General features: G+C 42.7%; 1 long non-coding RNA gene across 2 annotated transcripts in view; it reads left to right on the forward strand.

Annotated features, from left to right (window-relative positions):
• Positions 1-12,140: 12,140 nt before the first annotated feature.
• LOC139359577 (uncharacterized) overlaps positions 12,141-22,827 on the forward strand; it is a 43,634-nt gene continuing 32,947 nt past the window's right edge. For both annotated transcript variants that reach the window (XR_011615653.1, XR_011615654.1), the window contains exons 1-2: positions 12,141-12,253; positions 12,529-12,603. This is a non-coding gene — a long non-coding RNA (uncharacterized lncRNA). The remainder of the gene's footprint in view (positions 12,254-12,528; positions 12,604-22,827) is intronic.

Below are 22,827 nucleotides of genomic sequence, written 5' to 3' on the forward strand. Positions count from 1 at the left end.
GCAAAGCAGGCGTCAATGTCATTGTTAATGCACAGAGGAGGAACCTGACTGTTAGGTTGATGGGTTTTCCAGGGTTGCACAGCTTCTAGGAGACAGGTGTGACCCTGAGGACAGAGCACAGAGCAGTGTAATGCCAGGTTGGAATGAGCTGTGATCTATGCCATGTAGAGGCCTAGGCCAAGGTGGGAGTGACTGATGACCAGGTCAGCCAGGTCACTGAAAACACTCTTGGGTCCTCACCTGCTGGCTCCCAGGAGTCCGGAACTGCCAGGAGAGTGGTGGCAGGTCCCCCATCCTCAGCTGGGTGTGCCCGGATAGAATAGCAAGGCGATGGCCCATTTCCCCGGCCATTCCCTCTGGGCGCCGCTGTGACCTACTCATTCCAATCTTGTGGGAATATTTCCACACACAATTGCAAGTAGCAGTGGACGTGGTGAGAGGCGTTTGGACATGGGATAGGCAGTATTTTGGAGGCAGAGCCTCCAGGACTCGCCGACGGGTTAGCTGCGGGGCTTGAGCGGGGAAGGAGAATCGAGGATGATGTGTTCAAATCGGTGCATTCACTTCCGCTGTGCCACGCCTGTGCTGGGCACTGGGAGAGACAGATGAGCACAGGAGTCCCGGCCGGGGGGAGGTGTGGGAGGAAGCCCAGAGTGTCTACTGGGAGCTGAGGGCTTGTGTCCACCTCAGCGCCATCCAGGTTCTCTGTATGGACAAGTATAGGCTGAGCTGCCTGGAGGAGGAGCAGCTGCTGTTGGTGGTGACCAGCACGTTCCGGAATGGAGACTGCTCTGGCAACGGAGAGGTGGGTGGCCTGAGGTCTGGATGGTCTAGAGGGTTTTAGGGTGCAGGAGGACCCAGGAAAGGGTCTGGGGGATGCAGGACATCCTACGGACGGCATTTGGGAGTCAGTGCTCAGGTCACTCCGGGTCACTCAGGTCATTTGCCGGCCTCTGTCATAATTATTGCCATATGAGAGTGCGACCTCTCCTATGACATATTTTATGTATTTCTGTGAATGGCCTACTTGTTCGTATGTACAAACTCATGTTTAAAGGAAACTTCTATCACTCTCACAAATGGAAAGCCAGCAAAATATAAATTCAATGAACACAAAATGGAGTCAATGAATTTTAGCTAGATACTATTCCCTGACCAAGGCCTGCTGGAGGTGGTACAACCAGGGTTTGAATTGAGATCTGCCAAGCTTTTGAGTTTCTTCTCTTTCCCCCACGCCAGGGCTCCTGAGTACTGCATTACTGACATCAGGGGCCAGACAGTTCTTTGTGATGGGGCTGTCCTGCGCCTGGCAGGATGTTTAGCAGCTTCTCTGGCCTCCACCCACTGGAAGCCAGGGGAATGCAGAAGGGGCTCCTCCTTCTCCCATTTAGTCCTCAGGACAATATAGGACATAAATGTTGTGTCTTTTATTTTATAAATGAACAAAATGAGACTCAGAAAAGTTTAAGTGAGTTACCTAAGAACACACCGACAGCAAGAGGTAGAACTAGAAAGTGAACACAGGTGTCCACATGGGACAACAACAAAGTTCAGGTTCCAGCTTCCTTTGAGTCTCTCATTCCAACAATTACCATCGTCTGGATATGAGCTGAAGTACAGGAAACCTGGGGCTGAACTCTCCTCCCATCAGGCCTAGGAGCCTCAGACCAGAACCCCAGCCCACGGTCTCCCAGTCATCAGGCCACTGGAGTGAGCTGGCATCCACACTAGCCTGGTTTCCCAAAGCTGCAGGGATGCCAGTCTCACTGCGGATGAACAAAATGAAGGGCATTTGCTTCTCCTGCAGGCTGTCGGGATTGAACACAGATTCCTTTTCTTGCTGTCTTCTCCCGCAGCACAAAACAGAGTGGTCCACCCCCCTCCCGGTGTCCCAAGGCTTTGTTGCCAGTTGTCTTTAATTTCTCCCAGTCTCCCAGTGCACCCCACCCTCATCTCTGTGGCAACCTTTCTGTTCTATCCTCTCAAGAGCTGGATCACAAGAACTCTTGGAAAGCCCCTTAACAAGCTACATCCCAAATTGTCATTCCCCCGTGTCCTCAGCCAGTGCCCAGGTCCAACTTGCTCTCCTGGGGTGACTTACTTTCCTGCCCAATATGGTTTCATCATCTGTAAATTGGGGATAATTAAAGTCTTGATCCTGATATTTGACTCTCAAAGTAGAAGTAGCAAGCTCAGCCAAGTCACTTAAACAAGAGGAGACATTCCTTCTGAACCGAAAGGGCATTGGTCACAAGGGCCACTCCTGTTTCTCTCAGGCCTCTCCAGCACACCCTTGGCTCAGCCAAAGAAGAGACTCAGGCTGTGCTTCTGTGCTGTCAGGATAACATAGGTACCTAGTCCTCGACCCTGCAGCTTGAACAGTTTCCTTCTGTGGCTCAGTTCTACAGCTTCAGTGACACAAGGTGGCTTTTGCTCAAAATAGCCTTTGATAGGTTAAGTTACTCCTCTGCCACTCTAAGTCTGTGTGGAACAGTTCTAAGTAAGAGATGTTTATTCCTCTGATCCCGAGGAAGGGAGGAAAAGGCAATGACATTAACCGTGTGTTGGACTTCAGCCTCTGGAAAACCCTGGTATTGGCTGCTGCCAGTGCAACCTGGGATAGCTTCACAAACATCAAGCGACGCCAGGAGGCCCTGCTTCATTCAGGGAGCAGGGAGTCGGGACAGGCATGCATATCCGTTCTTATTCAGCAGAGACACTTCCTCTTTATCTATTTCTGGGTGAGAACCAGCACCATTTCCCTGGTGACAGGGGCCCCAGCTAGGAACCCTACAGGGTAGGATGCTACCCTACCCTAGACATCCAGCAGGGAAAATGCCATTTTGCAGATGCAGGAGTGGTTAGAGTTTGAAATGTTCATGCTGGACTACAACACCACGTGGGTTCTCAACTGTTTATGAGTTTCTGCGCTCAGGCACATAAGGCCCCAGCAGAAGCAACCTGAGAGTGGACCTGAAACGGCATGGCTATGTGTGTCTGCTGGGGAATCATAGAGAAGGTTTCTGTTCAATATGGACCTCAGGGCCAATTTAGCCTGGCCCCAATCCCAGCACCACCACTCACCAGCCTTGACTGTCAGCAAATCACTTTGTTCTCCAAGTTCCAGCTCCCTTGTTTCTCTAATGGGAATTGGATATCTCACTATAACCCTGCTTTTGTGCAACTGGCACACATGAGTCGCTTGCTAAGTGTGAAAATCCCTCTTCTCCTTCTGTTTCCCTGTTGATCAACAGATGTGGCCAAAAGCTGACTTTAGCCAAAAGTTAAATTTTTGCAAAAATTTAATATAAATTTATATTAAATATAGAAATAAGAACTAAAGGGCTAAATCTGCCTATGTTACAGGATCTTAGCTGATGCGAAGAGCTCCAAAGACCTGGGTCAATTACATAGTCTCTTTCTCTGCCAAGCCGATTAAACAGTCCCTAAAATAAAGGCTATGGGTCTTGGGTTCTCCCAGAACTTTGGGAAATAAAGAGGGGGCCTCTGTGCTGGGCTGTGTGAATTGCACCTCTCACCTGACAGCGGCTTGTGGTGTCCCTGGAGTCTAAAAGCTACATGATGCTCCCTGGGAAGTGGCTGCTTTCTGACTGGTATGCTTGGATCTGTGCCATGGACACTCACTGGTGGCCCAGAAATCTGTACTTATTTGAGGCTGATCCAACTTTAAAAACTAATGTGTCCGCTGTACCACTGTTCTCCTCTTCACTGAGCTTTCCTTTCTCAGTTTCATGCTGAAACCCCAAGAATCACAAATATTACCTTTCTACAAAATGCACCATGATGTCACCCCAAAGTCTTCCGGCCTCACCAGCCTATAGGAAGGAATGAAATTACATCTGAAATACAGCATGAACTGCCACTCCCTGAATGTAATATGACTGTAGTATTCCACAACTATAACACCACCATTCTTTCAGAAAAAATTCATAGTTGTTCCATGGCGGGCAAATCTATGCAAACCTACCCCCAAAATACAATGAATCTGAGCAGCGGAAGAAAGCGGCTGACAAATCCTACCTCTTAGAAAGTGGCTGGGCGTGGTGGCTCATGCCTGTAATCCCAGCACTTTGGGAGGCCGAGGTGGGCAGATCACCTGAGCTTGGGAGTTCGAGACCAGCCTGACCGACATGGAGAAATCCCGTCTCTACTAAAAATACAAAAAATTAGCACATACCTGTGGTCCCAGCTACTTGGGAGGCTAAGGCAGGAGAATCGTTTGAACCCGGGAAGCGGAGGTTGCAGTGAGCCGAGATCGCACCATTGCACGCCAGCTTGGGCAACAAGAGAAAAACTCCGTCTGAAAAAAACAAAACAAAATAAACAAACAACAAAAACATAAAGTAATATTTAATAGGAACTTATAAACAGAAGCCATGTCAGTGTCTGGTGGTGGAGAGATGAGATGGTAGATCCCCGCACCATTACCCTACAGACCCAGGGCTGATATCCCACAGGTAGAGAGTATACATGATTCAGAAGTGATGTGTAGGACAATTAAAGTATGATAACAGCAAAGCTGTTTTGACCTAAAGGCAGGATTTACAGTAAGTATGTGATCTTACACACGGAATACTAGACAAACTGGAAACCTTTTTTTTTTTTTTTTTTTTTTTTTTTTGAGACCGAGTCTCGCTCTGCCACCCAGGCTGGAGTGCAGTGGCCGGATCTCAGCTCACTGCAGGCTCCGCCTCCCGGGTTCACGCAATTCTCCTGCCTCAGCCTCCCCAGTAGCTGGGACTACAGGCGCCCTCCACCTCGCCTGGCTAGTTTTTTGTATTTTTTAGTAGAGACGGGGTTTCACCGTGTCAGCCAGGATGGTCTCGATCTCCTGACCTCGTGATCCGCCCGCCTCGGCCTCCCAAAGTGCTGGGATTACAGGCTTGAGCCACCGCGCCCGGCCGACAAACTGGAAATCTTAATGGTCTTCCCAGAGCAGAGGTTAATCTGAAGTCAACTTGGCAGATTAGCATCCAACGTGGAGTTGCTTTGGCCTCCACACAGCGACTTCAAGAAATTAAGAATCCCCAAAAGTAGCCACTGTCTTTAGGAGTACAGTGGAGGGCGGCGGCAGTGGTGGTCGTGGTGGTGTTGGTAGAAGAAAGAGGTTAGACTCACTTGTCAAAGTGATGCAACTAATGAGAATTTGCAATGTCTTAATCAGTTGCTGCAACAAAAGTCAATTGTCCCAGAGCTCAGTGACTTGAAATAACAGTCGTTCCCATGAATCTGTCAGTCAGCTAGAGGATCAGAAGGGGGTCAGCTGATCTGTCAGTCAGCTAGGGGGTCAGAAATCCAAGTCTTACTGGTTTAACTGGTTATTCTTTACTGGTTATGCCTCCCTGTGTGACATCCAAAACTGGTGTATGTGAACAGCAAGCAGCTTTCCTCCAAGTGGTGATTCCGGGACCAGGCTCCTTCCATCGTGTAGTCTTCACCAGCTTCAACACGTGGCTTCCAAGACAGCTTGCTTATGTGCTTCATGCCAGCAATAGGAAGGAGAGCGTGGAAGGCTGTGCATGGGCAGCAGGGGAGTTCGGGGGCTCACCCTGGAGTTGGGGTGCATCACTTCTGCTTATATTCCATTAGCTAGAACTCAATTGCATGGCCGTAGCAAACCAACGGCAAAGAAAGCTAGGAAATGTAAGCTACTGTGTCCTCAGAAAGAAGAAATGAGTCTGCTAAACAGCCAGCCAGCCTCTGCCACTCATATAGAGGCTTGCCTCCCCAGCTGTGGCTAAAGTGAAAAAGAATGACCAGTTGTTTATCAAACTTAGCGGTCAAGCAATCCACGGAGTCATCCTCGTAACGAGAATGTTCTTCTGAACATTCAGAGCCTGCGGAGCAGCACAGCTGGTATTTGGAGCAGCTTTTGCAAAAGGAGAAATAAAAACTTAGATATAAAAGATGGATCAACGTTTCTGAGAACCTATAATACAAGAAGACTTAAGTTTTTTTCAAGTTGGAAGGAGGAGGTAAAATGTGATTATAATCAAATACGGGATTCTCCTACATCTGAACAGCCAGGAGGCTTCTTACCCTAGGAAGTCTCTACTTGTTAACATTTCAGATACTGTGATTGAATGAGGAATTCTAGATAGTTCTGTGAAGATTGGGAGAAGAAGAAAACAGGATGCCAGTCCTTGTTCCTAGGCCAAGACCTGAGCCCTGTACAATTTTTTTTTTTTTTTTTTTTTTTTTGATATGGAGTCTCGCTCTGTCGCCCAGGCTGGAGTGCAATGGCAGGATCTAGGCTCGCTGAAAGCGCCGCCTCCCAGGTTCACGCCATTCTCCTGCCTCAGCCTCCCGAGTAGCTAAGACTACAGGCGCCCACCACCACGCCTGGTTAATTTTTTATATTTTTTAATAGAGACAGGGTTTCACTGTGTTAGCTACGATGGTCTCGATCTCCTGACCTTGTGATCCACCCGCCTCGGGCTCCCAAAGTGCTAGGATTACAGGCGTGAGCCACCGCGTCCATCCGAGCCCTGTAATATTAATATTTGCATCTAAAATCAGGTAAACGGCAGTGTGTAAGGAAAAGTAATAAACAGTGTCATGTGAAGGAGAGAAGTTGGGATTTGAAATCGAAAGAATTGGGGAACTAAGTTGTGTAAACCTGGGCAAACTATTGTCTCTTCATGTGTGAAATGAAGACAACCTCTGATAATGTTTTTGATCTTTAAAGGGGGTGGAGATAGGAGATGTGGGGGAGGGGGATAAAATCTGGCATAGAGACGTGTCCAGTATATGCCAGTTCCTTTCTCCCTGTCCCATTTCTCTGTCATTCAATGTGGCCACCATCTTTAGTTGTCTTTATTATTAGGCGGAAGAAGCTGTTTCCCTTGGCTTAGAAAGCTTGTTTGAAAATACTTAATGCTAAACACATGTCTATAGAATCCAGAAAGGTCAGCTTCCTATTGGGACTTAAGCTTCCAAATACCTGTGTCATGAGCCAGGACGCACATGCTGGGAGGGAACATGTAAATCTCAGCCCATCTCTGCCCATCTGTGTTGTCATCAGAGGAAACTTCCCCTAGCAACATGATGCTGGGGTTAAATAACGTGTCCTCGGTCACGCAGCTGCTAAGTTGGAGTCAGGATCTGAGTCCAGGTGATCTGGTCGTGAGCTCAGATTCTTAGGCTGACTCGCTACACTCTCTAGGTCTGGTACAAGCTGAAGAGGTGTAGGTGGAAGGACGCATGCTTATTGTGGGGTCCAGCTGTCTCCTGCAGGCCCCTCACAGCAACCCAGGCCTTGGTCTCATGCTCTAGTTTTGGAGCATGGGGAGCAGTGGAGCTGATATTTGGAAGAGCTGGGTACTCACAAGCCATTGCTGATAATGACCCTCTTATGTTGTAAAGGCTCTCACTGGGAGCAGGAGCTCTTTGGGTGTCGACTGTCCACTCTAGACAATCGTGATGCTCTTTGTCACCTTGTGAGGAACTTATTTAAGAGAGTGATTTTATTGCCCCTCCCCTGGCTAATGACTCTTGAGGCAGAATTGGTCACATATGAAGCTTCCTGATCTCCATATGGGAATCATGAGCCCACATAGAGCTATGGAAGTGACAGTAATACTAGCTTCAGCCTTGGAGTCTCTTCATGGTTCAGTTTACAATATCCAGCAAAATAAAATAGGGACAGGTTCTGAGTTTTCTTTATCTGGAAATATTTCCTTAATGAAATGATACAGTTTGCATGAGCTGTCTGTAGGTGCCCCGCTCTAGGGAATAGAAAGACACGCATCCCCTTTCACAGAAATCCACAAGAATAGTAGCTGCTAGTGTTGAGGGCTCTGCGCCAGGAGTATGTACGTGTACATATATGGTAATTTGGTCTGTCCAACATTGAAGTAGGAATTATAGTCCCCACTTTACAGAAAAGAGAAGTGAGGCTCAGAAAGGGAAGTTAATTTTCCCAAGGTCACACAGCGCAACTAGTGGAGCCAGATGCAAACCAGACCTGTCACACTCCGGGGTCCTCACTCTCAGCCACTGTGCCATACTTGGATCAGGCTTCTTTTCACAAGCTCGAAACGGCTTTAGCAAACAGCCAGCAATAAAGGCCACATGCTGTTCCTCAACTCACTGAAATCCAAAGTAACAGTTTTGGGTGGATGGCACCTATTTTTAATCGGATTGAGCACTCAGAAGCCTCTAGAGTGAGTTGCTTTGCTCAAAGCAGTTACTCTACGCTAATGAAATCGTGACTATGAGTGCCACGCTCAATAAAGCAGAATTCTCTGACCTCGAAAGCTCATTTATCTGTACCCAGAGATGAGTCCAAATTATTTTCTCAGAATTTGGATGTAGCCTGACAGTCATGTGGACTAGTTTAGACCACTGTCTTTGGAGTTTGATTGTGGTTCTGCATTTAACTATTATTTCAGGTTACTAAAACTCTCCGTGGCTTAGTCTCCTCAACTGTAACATGGCAATAATAATGCCTATCTGTATGGAAAGCCATGTGAGTGTCTTCCTAATTACAACGGCTCTCTGAATTCTCCTCATCCTCCCAAAACACACATTACTGAGGACAATAAGTGCCCATGATTGAGCGCTGAGGACGAAAGATCAGTAAGACCCCATGCTAGCCATCAAGATACAGGAGAGAAATGTCAAATCATCACAATAATTAATTACAATAGAGTCTGATAAGTCCTATGACAAGATAAGTACCAAGAGAATGTTACTCTCCTGGGGTGGAGGTTGAGGAAAGTTTTGGAGGTGACATTTAAGCTGGGTCTTGTTAGATAAGAAGGATTTGCAGAAAAGGTCAGTTGTTTGCCCAAAGGACCTCTAACTAGTAGCGTTTCAGGAACTGTGATACATGAAGTAGAACAGAGGGGGTCTCTCCCTGTAGACCCAGAATTAGGAACCAGAAGTGAAACATCAAGTGCTCTACTTTCTAAAGTGAAGTCAACTTTATCTCAGAGATGGCAATAGCCATCTCTGTCCTTCCTGCTGAGAGGGCAGGCCACCAAAGCTTACGTGAAAGCAGCTGTGGAAACAGTCCCAGTCCATAGGCTTAGCTCCCTGGCCTTAGTTTACCCAGTGATAATGACACCGCCAGTATATCCCCCTCAATGCAGTGGCCATAGTCAGAAAGTGGGTTCAGCTGTGCGCAGTGGCTCACACCTGTAAACCCAGCAGTTTAAGAGGCCAAGGCGGGTGGATCACCTGAGGTCAAGAGCTTGAGAACAGCTTGGCCAACATGGTGAAACTCTGTCTCTACTAAAATTGCAAAACAAATTAATTGGGCATGGTGGCACACGCCTGTAATCTCAGTCACTCAAGAGGCTGAGGCACAGGATTACAGCCACTGACATGCCCGGCTAAGTTTTGTATTTTCAGTAGAGATGGGGTTTCACCATGTTGGCCAGGCTGGTCTTGAACTCCTGACCTCAAGTGACCACGCACCTCGGCCTCCCAAAGTGCTGGGATTATAGGCCTGGGCCACTGCATCCGGCCATCTCTGCGTATTTAAAAAGTAATTAATATCCTTAATATCTTTTAAAAATACAATGGTACAAAAATAAAGGAAAATGTTTAAAGATTATTTTGTTCTTTACGATTCTCTTGCTCTTTTTTGATTAGTTTAGGAATCAAATTTTTGGGGAGAGTCCAAAATGATGAAATTGGAAAATAAGCTCTATTAGGTGCACTATTAAGTAGAAAGAGCCTCTCAAGTTTTCTCCTAGGCTATTTGAAGTTATTTTATTTGGGAATTTTTTCTTCCTAATTCTGCCTCATAAGACAAAGTACTAGGAGGTACAAAGGATAGTGATGTAATGGCTCTGTTTCCCTAACACTGAATTATTTTCATTTGGAAGAAGTTGGTCAGTTTTCAGAAAAGTAATTATAAAGTTATTTTTACCTTTGGTTAATTTGATTTCTTAAATAGCACTTTCCTTGACAGAAATTTACAGTGTAAAGACAATACGTAACTGGTTCAGTCAGATGAAAATCCAATAATTAGCTTATGTTGAAACTAGATGTTGATTTATTACAGGATTATACACGTGGATTCCATAAAACCCAAGCAAACTTTATGGCAATACGGGAAAGGCAGAATCTCATGGGATCAGTATGAAAAGATATTGAGTAAGTTACCCTTTATATTATTTTGTAGAATATTTATTCAAATTTGGCTTTAGGATATGTTCACGGTTAATTGCAAATTGAGTGGCAGAACCATGGTGGCGATTTCACAGTTTCCAATTCCCATTTCACTGTCTTTGAGCATTGCTGCTACAGCGTCATCCTAATCTACTTTTCTGTTTTTATCTCATGCTTCCTCTTATTTTACCATTGGCTGCTGCCAACCTTGACTTTCCTGTCTTAGTTCAAAGTGCAGTTTAAATGGTATCTTCACGGTATTTTGATCTCTTACCACCCACCCTAAGAATTACAACATTATTTTTATGATCCTCTGCAGATGTGCTAAAGAAAATAAAATTTTTAAAATTATAGCATTATCAGTTACTGAAGTTCTCCATGTTTGTCTTCCTGTTTATCCACTATCTCTGCCCCCTCCCTTGTCCCAACAATTGTATATTACATTTGTACGTATTACAACAATAATACATAGAAACTCATAGCCTTAATGTTACATTATTTAAGGACTCCCAATGTTTTTATGCTGATCTCAATCTATCATTTTAAATATTTTTTAAGGTGAAGTCATTTCGCCTCTCCTTTAATGATCTATTCTAGCATTTGATACACAATTTGGGAAATTTTTTCACAACTGAACACTACTGACAGTGTTAAGTCCCGTGGGCATCTCATTGAAGCTGAAGACTTTCCAATCTGGAGCCATCGAATGATACCTGTCATCGTGTCACTGGTGAGAGATTATGTGATAAGTTTCATAAACTGTGATATACACGATTATCAACTGTACATTATGTGTACTCTCAGAAACACTTTCCTAGAGATCCTTTATTTTGTTGTGACAGTTTCAATAGTAAGACAGTTGTCAGATTTCTAGTCCTTCAGGACATGTAAGCCTTTTGTTTAATTTCTGTTCAGTGTATTTACATACACATTTTGAGGAATACACTGGAACCTGTGTACGGGATGCCTTTAATGTACAGACACCGAGCACCCCTCACACAATGTGTGGGAATCACTAGAATGCAACCCACTGTAATCACTTGGTTTTTGAGAAGTGGGCAGAAAAGATATATTCATCCATTCCTTCAACTAGCTCCTGAGGACCAACTCTGAGTTAGTCACAGTAGCAGGTAGAAATGTAAAGACCAACGTGGCCCTGCAGGAGTTTATAATCCAGGTGCTGGAGGAAAGTAAGGCAGGTACTCAAGTTAGTATGATCCAAGGCAGAATATGATTAGTGAGATGTGATATAGTAATGATACCTGACATTGTGTGTGCATGTGTGGGTGGGTGTGTGTGTGTAGTAACTTACACAGTATTTTTTCATGTATTTTTTTTTTTTTGGCTCCATAATGATCTTTCCGTTAAGATAGAAATAATCAGTCTCATTTTACAAATGTAGACATTGACACACTTGTCTAAGGTGAAGCCGCTATGAAAGGATGGAGTATAGATTTAAATCCAAGTCATCAGTCTCCCGAGTCCAGTGTGTTCTTGGTTATATCATTCTGCCTTCCTCGGTGGTGTTTTCTCCTGTGTTTTGCACGGTAGCCCTGCGTCTCAGCCAGTATTTCCATTTTAACAGCATGACTCTCTTTGGTCTTACTGTAGTATTCGTACAGTTAACTTGAATTTTAAAAATTTGGAGCCAGGCATGGTGGTTCACACCTGTAATCCTAGTACTCTGGGAGGCCGAGGCGAGCAGATTGCTTGATCTCAGGAGTTCGAGACCAGACTGGGGAACATGGCGAAACCCCATGTCTACCAAAAATACAAAAATTAGCTGGGCATGGTGGCGTGCTCCTGTACTCCCAGCTACTTGCGGGCCTGAGGCAGGAGGATCACATGAACCTGGGAGGTTGAAAAGGCTGCAGTGAGCTGAGACTGTGCCACTGCACTCTAGCCTAAGTGACAAAGAGACCCTGTCTCAAAAAAAAAAAAAAATTGTTGGCTTCCTTAAGTTTCCGTTGGTGGACCACATGTATTACTGTTATGGAAAACATTCCATTTCAACGGCTTTCCCTCCTCATATGCTACATACTAAATCAGTGCTACAGTTTACTTCCGCTTGGACAAAATGAAGATAGCAGAGAAGGAAAGGAAAGTAAAAGTAAGATATTTTGTTTGTTTGTTTCTGAATGTTGAGTTATTTTTGTGAAAAACATAGTAAACTGTTAGGCCTAAAATAGAGAGGCATTAATACTTATCTGTTTATACTAGATATCATTTTTGGGGGTGAAAGGGAAAGGATGACGCACTTTTGTTGTTCATTCAAAACTATGAAGAGACTCCATGCATCTACTTTCAAGATCACTGGGGTCACTCAGTTCCTCAGATTTTGTATCCTCTGCCAAAAATGTTTATAAATGTTCTCTTTTGTCCCAGGTCATATAAAAGTGGGTCTGGAGTAAACAACAGACGAACTGAGCTATTTTTGAAAGAACATGACCACCTTCAAAAGTAGGTATTATTGAATGTATGTGCATGATGTGGTTTTCCATGTTTATTCGTTTACTTATGTAACAAACATTTTATGATGTTTATTATAGTAAGTGCTTTATCCATGCTAATTCATTCTATTCTCCTAATGACTCTTTTCCATAGAAAAGGAATTGCAACTCTTCCGACCATAATGAGAAAAGATCCTGTGCTAATCACTTAATTGTTACCTTAACGTGTTTTTTATTGCCTTAATGTGCTCTTTTCCTTAGCAAGTCTTGCTCTAAAGCTTTTGTCCAATACTACAGGTTATTAGTTAAAAAATCATGCTGATAATGACTTATGTTTGAATGGCCTGTTACCACTTATATATGAAGAAGCCATATAAAGAGACATTAGGTCATATATCAAATTCTAAAAAGGTTTTATTTTTCAAGATTTCAGAAGAAAGTACTTAAATACTTGGATGAAGTAGATATACTTTTAAAAATAAGCCACCATAGTCTGTTTCTTTGTTTTTCTACTTTTCTCTGAAATGTACAGGTTTCTTTGCTCTTGACTTTGTGTTTTGTTGTAGAAACTAAGGATCAGAAAATGACTTATCTCTGTGGACTTAGCCTATAAGCACTTGAGCAGCTTGTATCCGTGAGAGTTAAGTGTTAGGAATTATGTTGATATTTGCTACTGAATGTCATAAATTAGTCATGTCTTACGGGCTTAACATACCTTTCAATTTACTTTTCTTTAAAAGTCACCACTTTAAATATAAGCTGTTGAAATCAAAACACAGAAGGATCCAGAGCTTTTTAGAAGCCTGGGTGCTCCTAGCGTTGAAACTAGTTTTCTGAATCTGTTGGAAGTTATTGGTTCAAACATGGGGGCAGTCTCTTCTAGAGCATGTTTAGTTTGTGGTATTCATAGCTTTGGTAGTTCTCTTTGTATTTGACAAAGACCACTGTGAAAAGAATTTTGTGTTGCATCCAAAATTATATTAATCTATTCTTGGGGAACACAGTAATTTAGAGGATAGAATATTCTAGTAGCACAAAATACAGATTAGGTTGCATCAGTATCTCTGTATTTATTGCTTCAAAAGACGCAGTTAGAAATGCAGTAGTTGACTTTGACAAGAATGATTCGATGCTGAGAAGCGTCTACCAGTTATATTATACACACAAATATTATTTATTTCATGACTTCAGAACACATCCCATATTAAAACTTATGTATGAATTTTGCAGAAAGTTTTGCCTTTGCTTTAATTATTCAAAGTAAATCCTTGAGGAGTTGAATATCATTCATTTTACAGGAGAATGAAGCAATTCAAGTATACACATCTTTAATAATTTGTTTAGGCTATAAACATGCTGAGAAGACAGAAATCAAAAGGTATTTTTCCATCTTAGATCAAAGTATAAAGTCTCAGACAATTTTACATACAATATTCTTTATATATATTATATACTTTATATACATTTCTTTCAACATTCTTGTGAAGAAGTTTGTGTGTGCCAAACCTATACAGTGAGAAACTGAGATAGGATGAAACTGAATGGAATGAGAGCTTCAATATATATATACTTCCAATATATACACTTTACATATATTATATATTTTATATACATTTCTTTCAACATTCTTGTGAAGAAGTTTGTGTGTGCCAAATCTATACAGAGAGAAACTGAGATAGGATGAAACTGAATGGAATGAGAGCGTCTGATGAATTAGAGGAGTTGCTGATTGTGAAAACCAGGGCTTAGTCATTGCTCTCAATATTGAGTACACGAGCTTCCAAATACATTTTTTTCTTTTTCCTTTTTGTTTTTTTTTTTTTTTTTTGGAGACAGTCTTGCTCTGTTGCCCAGGTTGGAGTGCAGTGGTGCGATATAGGCTTACTGCAACCTCCGCCTCCCAGGTTCAAGCAATTCTCCTGCCTCAGCTTCCCGAGTAGCTGGGACTACAGGCGCCTGCCACCATACCCAGCTAATTTTTGTATTTTTGGTAGAGATGGGGTTTCACCATATTATCAAGGCTGGTCTTAAACTACTGACCTTGTGATCCACCCACCTCAGCATCCCAAAGTGATGGGATTACAGGCGTGAGCCACCAGCCCAGCCTCCAAATACTTTTTGTAGTCAATTTTTTTGAAATTAAAAATACTTGCTAGGTAGCAAGATAATATTAAAATTATTAGTAAAATATGGTTACAAAGTAATGTGAAAAACTAGTTTTTCAATGTTACTGTATTTCATTTGCTAAGTGCTTTGAGGAAGAAGTGGGAAGATTTTTTTGAAATAACTTTTTTGAAATAACAAAAGCTCTAAATGTGCTTTTGTCGTAGTGCTCATTTTAAAAAGCATAGATAGTTCAACAACACAAAAAGAAAAATTTAAATCACATTACTACAAATTCTCTAATGTCTTTTACTCTTCAGTAGACTGCAAGCCTTTTCCCAGGTAATCTGATTTTTGTTGTTGTTGTTTTCAAACATATGGTGTGGCCGGGCACGGTGGCTCATGCCTGTAATCCCAGCACTTTGGGAGGCCAAGGGGGAAGATCATGAAGTCAAGAAATCCAGATCGGCCGGGCGCGGTGGCTGACACCTGTAATCCCAGCACTTTGGGAGGCCGAAACGGGCAGATCACGAGGTCAGGAGATCGAGACCATCCTGGCTAACACGGTGAAATCCCATCTCTACTAAAAAATACAAAAAACTAGCCGGGCGAGGTGGCGGGTGCCTGTAGTCCCAGCTACTGGGAAGGCTGAGGCAGGACAATGGGGTAAACCTGCGAGGTGGAGGTTGCAGTGAGCTGAGATCCGGCCACTGCACTCCAGCCTGGGTGACAGAGCGAGACTCCGTCTCAAAAAACATAAATGTGTATATATATATGCATATATATATATACACACACATATACACATATATATGGTGCATATATTGCATAATACAGAGAAACTATAAATTATGTAACCACTTCCCTAATGCTGGCCTTTTGTATTATTTTCTGTTTTTATTATTATACACAGTAAAGCCTTTGTGTGTATCCATCATTATTTTGATAAGTTCCTAAATTAGAATTGCAGGATCAAAAAACACACTCATTCGCAGTTTTTTCTATAATATTGCCAAATTTCCAAGTTTGATATTTTGCAGTAGGATCAGACTGTTTATGGCAAGAACTATGTTTAAGCTTATGCTTCTTCATAAATCTTCTTTCATGATAATGTAAATTTTTACTTGTTCCAAAAGTACATATTTTGGCTTGGAAAAAGAGTAGATCAATTATTGTAAATGAATGCCAGACTTTAACACACACACACACACACACACACACACACACACACACACACACAGAGAGAGAGACAAAGAGGGAGAGAGAGAGATAATTAACTTTGTAATGAATTGTTTTTACCAGTTCTCCTTAATACTCTTTTTATCTGAAAATGGATGTTTGTAGGTTTTAGCAGGTTGTGTTATGGAAGACAGAAATTTCTTTTCCTACAAGGTGAATAAGATAACTTTCATTTTTGGCTTGCTTTCCCTGAGTCTCAGTCAGAAGAAAATACTGACTTTGAATTAGTGTCAAGCTTGCAGCTATTTGTTTTTCACGGGCCTGTTGATACATTTTTAGAAAGTTTTTGGTTGCTGTTTCGATTAATTTCTCTTCCTTTCTACAATTGTTGTCTTTCAGTACTCCCTGATATTTTTCTTCTTGAAGAAGTAGCTAGTTAATTTTTTTTTTTTTTTTTTTTTGAGATGGAGTCTCGCTCTGTCACCCAAGCTGGAGTGCAGTGGCCGGATCTCAGCTCACTGCAAGCTCCGCCTCCCGGGTTCATGCCATTCTCCTGTCTCAGCCTCCCGAGTAGCTGGAACTACAGGCACCCGCCACCTCGCCCGGCTAGTTTTTTGTATTTTTTAGTAGAGACGGGGTTTCACCATGTTAGCCAGGATGGTCTCGATCTCCTGACCTCGTGATCCGCCCGTCTCGGCCTCCCAAAGTGCTGGGATTACAGGCTTGAGCCACCGCGCCCGGCCGTAGCTAGTTAATTTTAAAGTTCTTCTCCTCACCCCAAGAACTTCTGCCTTTATCATTGTTTCTCTCTTCATATTTATTTTATACAAGATATGTGACTGATTATATTGTTTCTGTCTGTACAGATGGAGAGTTAAGGAATAAAGAGGACAGACTAGATTACCTCAAACACTGAAATGCTATGATTTGTCCCAAGTCATACATGCATTATCTGACCAGACATAATATGCTTTTTCTCTAGAAGCATTTTATCATTTTGAATAAAATAGGTCTTCTGAATTTACCTTAAGTTGACAACTTTCAGAGTTTTTCAGGGGTGAAGAGAAACTAGAATAAGGAGATAACTGACACAAACAGAAAAAGCCTCGTCTCTTCTGGATTCCTTTAATGCCAGTGGTCATCACCAGCTGTAGATCAGCCACCCTTTACCCGGGCTGGGACCTCCACCTTCTCATCTACAGGTGTATCACCTCAGAAATCTTCTGCATCTCACTGTCACCCAACACAGTTTCTCCTTCCAGGCCTCTGCAGTCTCACAAGTTTGTCTGTATTTTTCTTCTTATAACCTACCCTGCTACCCTAGCCCGCCTGGATCTCACAGGAGATTAACTGAAATCCTCCCAACATTGGGCCTTTCCTGTGCCCGTCTTCCTGCTGTACCCTGGTAAAATGCCAGCCCAATCCAGTCTGTTGTTCTACTTCTGTATCTGAAGGCTAAAGAAAAAGCAACTAGTCATACAGATGAACCCTGTTTTAAAGTAACTACTAAATCTTTTCAAACTCATCTAAGTACTCAGCTTTGCCTGATGCCTTTTCCTTGCCCAACCCTGTTTAGTTCTCTCATTCTCTTCAACATCTTTACCCAATCTCCTTCCCCATCTTGACCTTCCTGTCTCTTCACCTGATACTGAGGTTCTTAGCTCCTACTTCATTGAGAATGTTAAGGTTTTGCTCTCTTCCATAAATTGACCTATAGGAGTATCCTTCTTCACCCCTTTCCTATGGTTTTTAGGGGATGGAATATTTGTCCTGAGAAGGCCAATACATCCATCGGACGCTTGTCTCTATCCCCATTTGCTACGTAAGTATTTGACTTCAGCCATCCGGTACGCTGGCTCTGTCTCTGGTTTACACCTGCTGTCTCTGTGTCAGCACTCACTTCCGCTTTAGCCCATTGACTTCTTCCCTCACAACACTACTGAACTTGTCAATAGGCACATGAGTGATCTCCTGCATGCCAAGTCTCACCGTCATTTTTCTTCGTGCTGTTTGTCTGCTGCTCTGCCTGACTTGATATTATAATCTTCTTTCCTGAAACCCTAGGCTACTGTAGCACAACACTTTACTGGTTCTCCATTTACCTTCCTTACTTCTCTTTTGTTTTTTTTCCCAGGTCCCTCCAGATGTGGCCTAGGAATCCTTTTAAACAGTGCACCAGGCAGAAATTAGTTGGAATTACTTCATAAGATGCAGTTTATTTGCTATTCACCCTTGTATTTCAGCTCCATTATTTGTCCTTGATATGCCTGTCTATGAAAACACTCTCTCCTTCCCAGAGATGGCAGCTAACAAGACCTAGCAAAGAGAAATGGGAATTTGCATTCACAATTTCATAGGGAAAGCAATTGGTAAGATTATTTTACTGCCAAGGGTAATAAAATTAATGAGAGAGTTGAAGAAAGAGGCACGAATTCTGAAACTGTCTAGAACCATCTAAAAGGTAAAGCTGAGGCGTTTTATCCATACTTGCAGGCTGTGATTGTTTCATAGAAGTACCCTCTGATTTATGGGCATGTCATTGATCACAACTAGAATTACAGATTGGGCACATTAAGCACATCAGCGTAAAAATCCTTGACATTTTGGACGGGTGCGGTGGCTCACGCCTGTAATCTCAGCACTTGGGGATGCCGAGGTGGGCAGATCACGAGGTCAGGAGTTCGAGACCAGCCTTACCAACACAGTGAAACCCCATCTCTATTAAAAATACAAAAATTAGCCAGGTGTGGTGGCACGTACCTGCAATCCCAGCTACTTGGGAGGCTGAGGCAGGAGAATCGCTTGAACCCGGGAGTCAGAGGTTGCAGTGAGCCAAGATATCACACCACTGCACTCCAGCCTGTGCAACAGAGGGAGACTCTGTCTGGGGAAAAAAAAAAAAAAAAAAAAAAAAAAAAGGCTTGACATTTTAAAAATACCTCTGGCAGGGTTTCAGTGTAGTCATAATATTTAAAATATTACCACGATTTGTCAGTTTCTTACGTATAATTTTGTTTAGTCACATGCATGATAAGAACATATAGACTTCTTGCTGGGGGCATTGGCTCATGCCTGTAATGCCTGTATTCCCCACTACTCAGGAGGCCGAGTCGGGAGGATTGCTTGAGGTCAGGACTTTGAGACTAGCCTGAACAATATAGCAAGACTCTGTCTCCTACAAAAAACATAATCATAAATAGATTTCTTGGTTTGTAGGGTTAACTTTTAATATTTTCCTCCCATTAATTTGCCCCCCCCTTTTTTTTTTTTTTTTTTTTTTTTTTTTTTTGAGATGGAGTCTCGCTGTGTCACCCAGGCTGGAGTGCAGTGGCATGATCTCGGCTCACTGCAACCTCTGCCTCTCGGGTTCAAGTGATTCTTCTGACTCAGCCTCCTGAGTAGCTGGGACTATAGGTATGTGTCACCACGCTGACTAATTTTTTGTATTTTTTTTTAGTAGAGTTGGGGCTTCACCATGTTAGCTAGGATGGTCTCCATCTCCTGACCTCGTGATCTGCCCGCCTCGGCCTTCCTAAGTGGTGGGATTACAGGCGTGAGCCACCGCCCTCGGTCTAATTTGCCACTTTTATCTGACTAACATACCTTAACTTTTTCCTTGGATTGGTGATATAGTGAAATGATTAGGGCAGGGTTTTGAAGCCAGAGAGATTTGGGTTCATATCCCGGTGTGGGCTGTAGATTTTGGGGGCAGTGGACATAAATCCTCTGACTTTCCAGTTAGTTTTATTTATTTTGTCTTTACTTTTTGAGATGGAGTCTCCCTCTGCCATCCGGGCTGGAGTGCAGCCGCGCGATCTCGGCTCCCTGCAAGCTCCGCCCCTCGGGTTCACGCCATTCTCCTGCCTCAGGCTCCCGAGTAGCTGGGACTACAGGCGCCCGCCATCATGCCTGGCTAATTCATTTTTGTATTTTTAGTAGAGACGGAGTTTCACCGTGTTAGCCAGGGTGATCTTGATCTCCTGACCTCGCGATCCGCCCTCCTCAGCCTCCCAAAGTGCTGGGATTACAGACAGGCTTGAGCCACCGCGCCCGGCATCCAGTGACTTTTAAGTGGGTAAAATAACCCTTACTTTGGGGAATGTTGCAAAGATTAGAGAGGATATATGTAAAATGTTTACCTATTCCAGTGCTTGGTATGTAGTAGACGAATTCTAACATTACACTGAGCTATTTTGCCCACTGTGGATTTAGAATAGAAAAGTATACTCATACATTAGAATTGTGCACCTAGAGCTAAGTGACTCCAGCCCTGTGGAAACCTTCAATGCCAAAATGGCATGTAGGACTAGATAGACGAATGTCACCTGTCCCTGTCTATTAAAACTCGCTGTATTGGGCCGAGGACATCGCTTGGCGGATGAGTAAGCCTCACCCATCTGGACAGCAGCATTTATACTTCAACATTACTTTTATCTTCATATTTGCTGCTTGTTGTTATTTATGTGGTAACTAGCATGAATGATTCACATACACACATATATATTGTCTGTCTTGTTTTGAAATATTACACCAAGGAGAAAACACCATTGTGCAGTTAGTGACAGTAAAGTAGCCCCAGACACAGTGCTCTTCGGTGGAAACATGGGAAGTTTACAGAAGAAGCTCTGTGTCATAGCGATAGCCGTAAACTTTGGAATATGCAAAGATCTTGAAGTGTATCTCTCACCTATACCAGGGATTTTGGTACAGTAGAGAATTGCATTTTGAGCTTATGAGAACTGGTAGCATTGGATTATTTCACTTTGTGTCTATCACTCCGTTCATGGGGTATTTTCAGATTTCATGTCAAGGCTCCATTTGGTTCAGATGGTACAATTGTCTGCCATGTTGAAAGAGGTGGCAACGCAAATTAAAATTATCCTGAAACAAGACTTTATTTTATTTTTTTATTTTTAAAATTTTTAAAAATTATAGTTTAAGTTCTGAGATACATGTGCAGAACATGCAGGTTTGTTACACAGGTATACATGTACCATGGTGGTTTGCTGTACCTATCAACCTGCCATCTAGGTTTTAAGCCCTTCATGCATTAAGTATTTGTCCTAATGCTATCCCTCCCCTTGCCCGCCGTCCCCTGACAGGCCCTGGTATGTGATGTTTCCCTCCCTGTGTCCATGTGTTCTCATTGTTCAACTCCCACTCATGAGTGAGAACATGCGGTGTTTGGTTTTCTGTTCCTGTGTTAGTTTGCCGAGATGATGGTTTACAGCATCATCCATGTCCCTGAAAATGACATGAACTCATTCGTTTTTATGGCTGCCTAGTATTCCATGGGGTACATGTGCCATGTTTTCTTTATCCAGTCTATCCTTGATGGGCATTTGGGTTGGTTCCAAGTCTTTGCTGTTGTAAATAGTGCTGCAGTAAACATATGTGTACATGTGTCTTTAGAGTAGAATGATTTACAATCCTTTGGGTATATACCCAGTAATGGGATTGCTGGGTCTAATGGCATTTCTGGTTCTAAAAGTCTTAAAATATCCTCTAAAGCAGATTTCAAAATACAACATCCATGAGTCCACAAGAGACCTGCTCACAGACGGCATCTGTAATTTACAGGAAGATGACGCTGACACTGGCTTAACCATGCACTTAGCACACCACAGTTACAATGAAAATCCAATTTTGTGCCAAAAGTGGGAAATAAATGGAGGTGTAAGTGTTTGCTTTAGGAGACTTTGATCCATGTAAATAGAAAATGGTTTTATTACATGTAAAATAAGATTTAAAGTGGTCACTGTGAGGAATCGCCATACTGTCTTCCACAATGATTGAACTAATTTACACTCCCACCAACGGTGTAAAAGCATGCCTGTATCTCCACATCCTTTCCAGCATCTGTCGTTTCCTGACTTTTTAATGATCGCCATTTTAACTGGCATGAGATGGAATCTCATTGTGGTTTTGATTTGCATTTCTCTAATGAGCAGTGATGATGAGCTTTATTTCATATGTTTGTTGACCGCATAAATATCTTCTTTTGAGAAGTGTCTGTTCATATCTTTCACCCTCTTTTTGATGGGGTTTTCTTTCTTGTAAATTTGTTTAAATTCCTTGAGGATTCTGGATATTAAATCTTTGTCAGATGGATAGATTGCAAACATTTTCTCCCATTCTGTAGGTTGCCTGTTCATTCTGATGATAGTTTTTTTGCTGTGCAGAAGCCCTTTAGTTTAAGGTTTTTTTTAATATTTGTGTAATAATGTCCAGTTTTATCAAGCAGAATGATCTACATAGGAGCTTTTATGCAGAACTCATTGTTCTTCACTTAGAGCTTGTTAGTCCCATAGTGAAGTCAAATCCATCTTCAGTTGCTACGTGCCTTTGTTACACAGTTAAACTTGAGTTGGAGATGCTCTGCCATAGGGAGGAATTTTCACCCCCCAGATGCGTTTGTGTAATATAATGTATTTTTCCCCTTTCCCCTGTGGAAACTTTGTGGAGGATTATTTCAGTGTTAACCCTGATGGATAGTTTAGTAATCAAACAAGTGTCTGTTACTCCTTTATTCATTGATTTATCAAGCACTTTTAAAGTATGAAATGAGATAATGTGTGTGAAAAACTTTGTAAGCTTTACACATTTAAGATTTTTTTCTCCAGTGCATAGCATGATGCCTGACATATTTTAATTGCTCTTTATACCCTTGAATGAACTGGTGAAGGGCCAAGAGTTATGAGAGCATAATACTAGAGTGGAGACGGATTCGTTCCGCCTGATGGACAGGTGGGATGCGGAGGCTTCTAAGAATATCACTTTTGAACCGGACTTGGAAATATAAGCTATTTATTTTAAGAATCAAGAAAAGAGATTCTGGGGGGGCAGCTGTCAGTCGTTAAAGTGCCTTGATTAAGATGAACCACATATCTACAGGCTTATACAGCTTACAGGACGCTTTGTTTACAGTATCTCTTTTGAGCCTTATGACAGG

The sequence above is a fragment of the Macaca nemestrina genome, chromosome 17 (genome assembly GCF_043159975.1).
Source record: "Macaca nemestrina isolate mMacNem1 chromosome 17, mMacNem.hap1, whole genome shotgun sequence".
In the NCBI taxonomy this organism is placed as follows: Eukaryota; Metazoa; Chordata; class Mammalia; order Primates; family Cercopithecidae; genus Macaca; species Macaca nemestrina.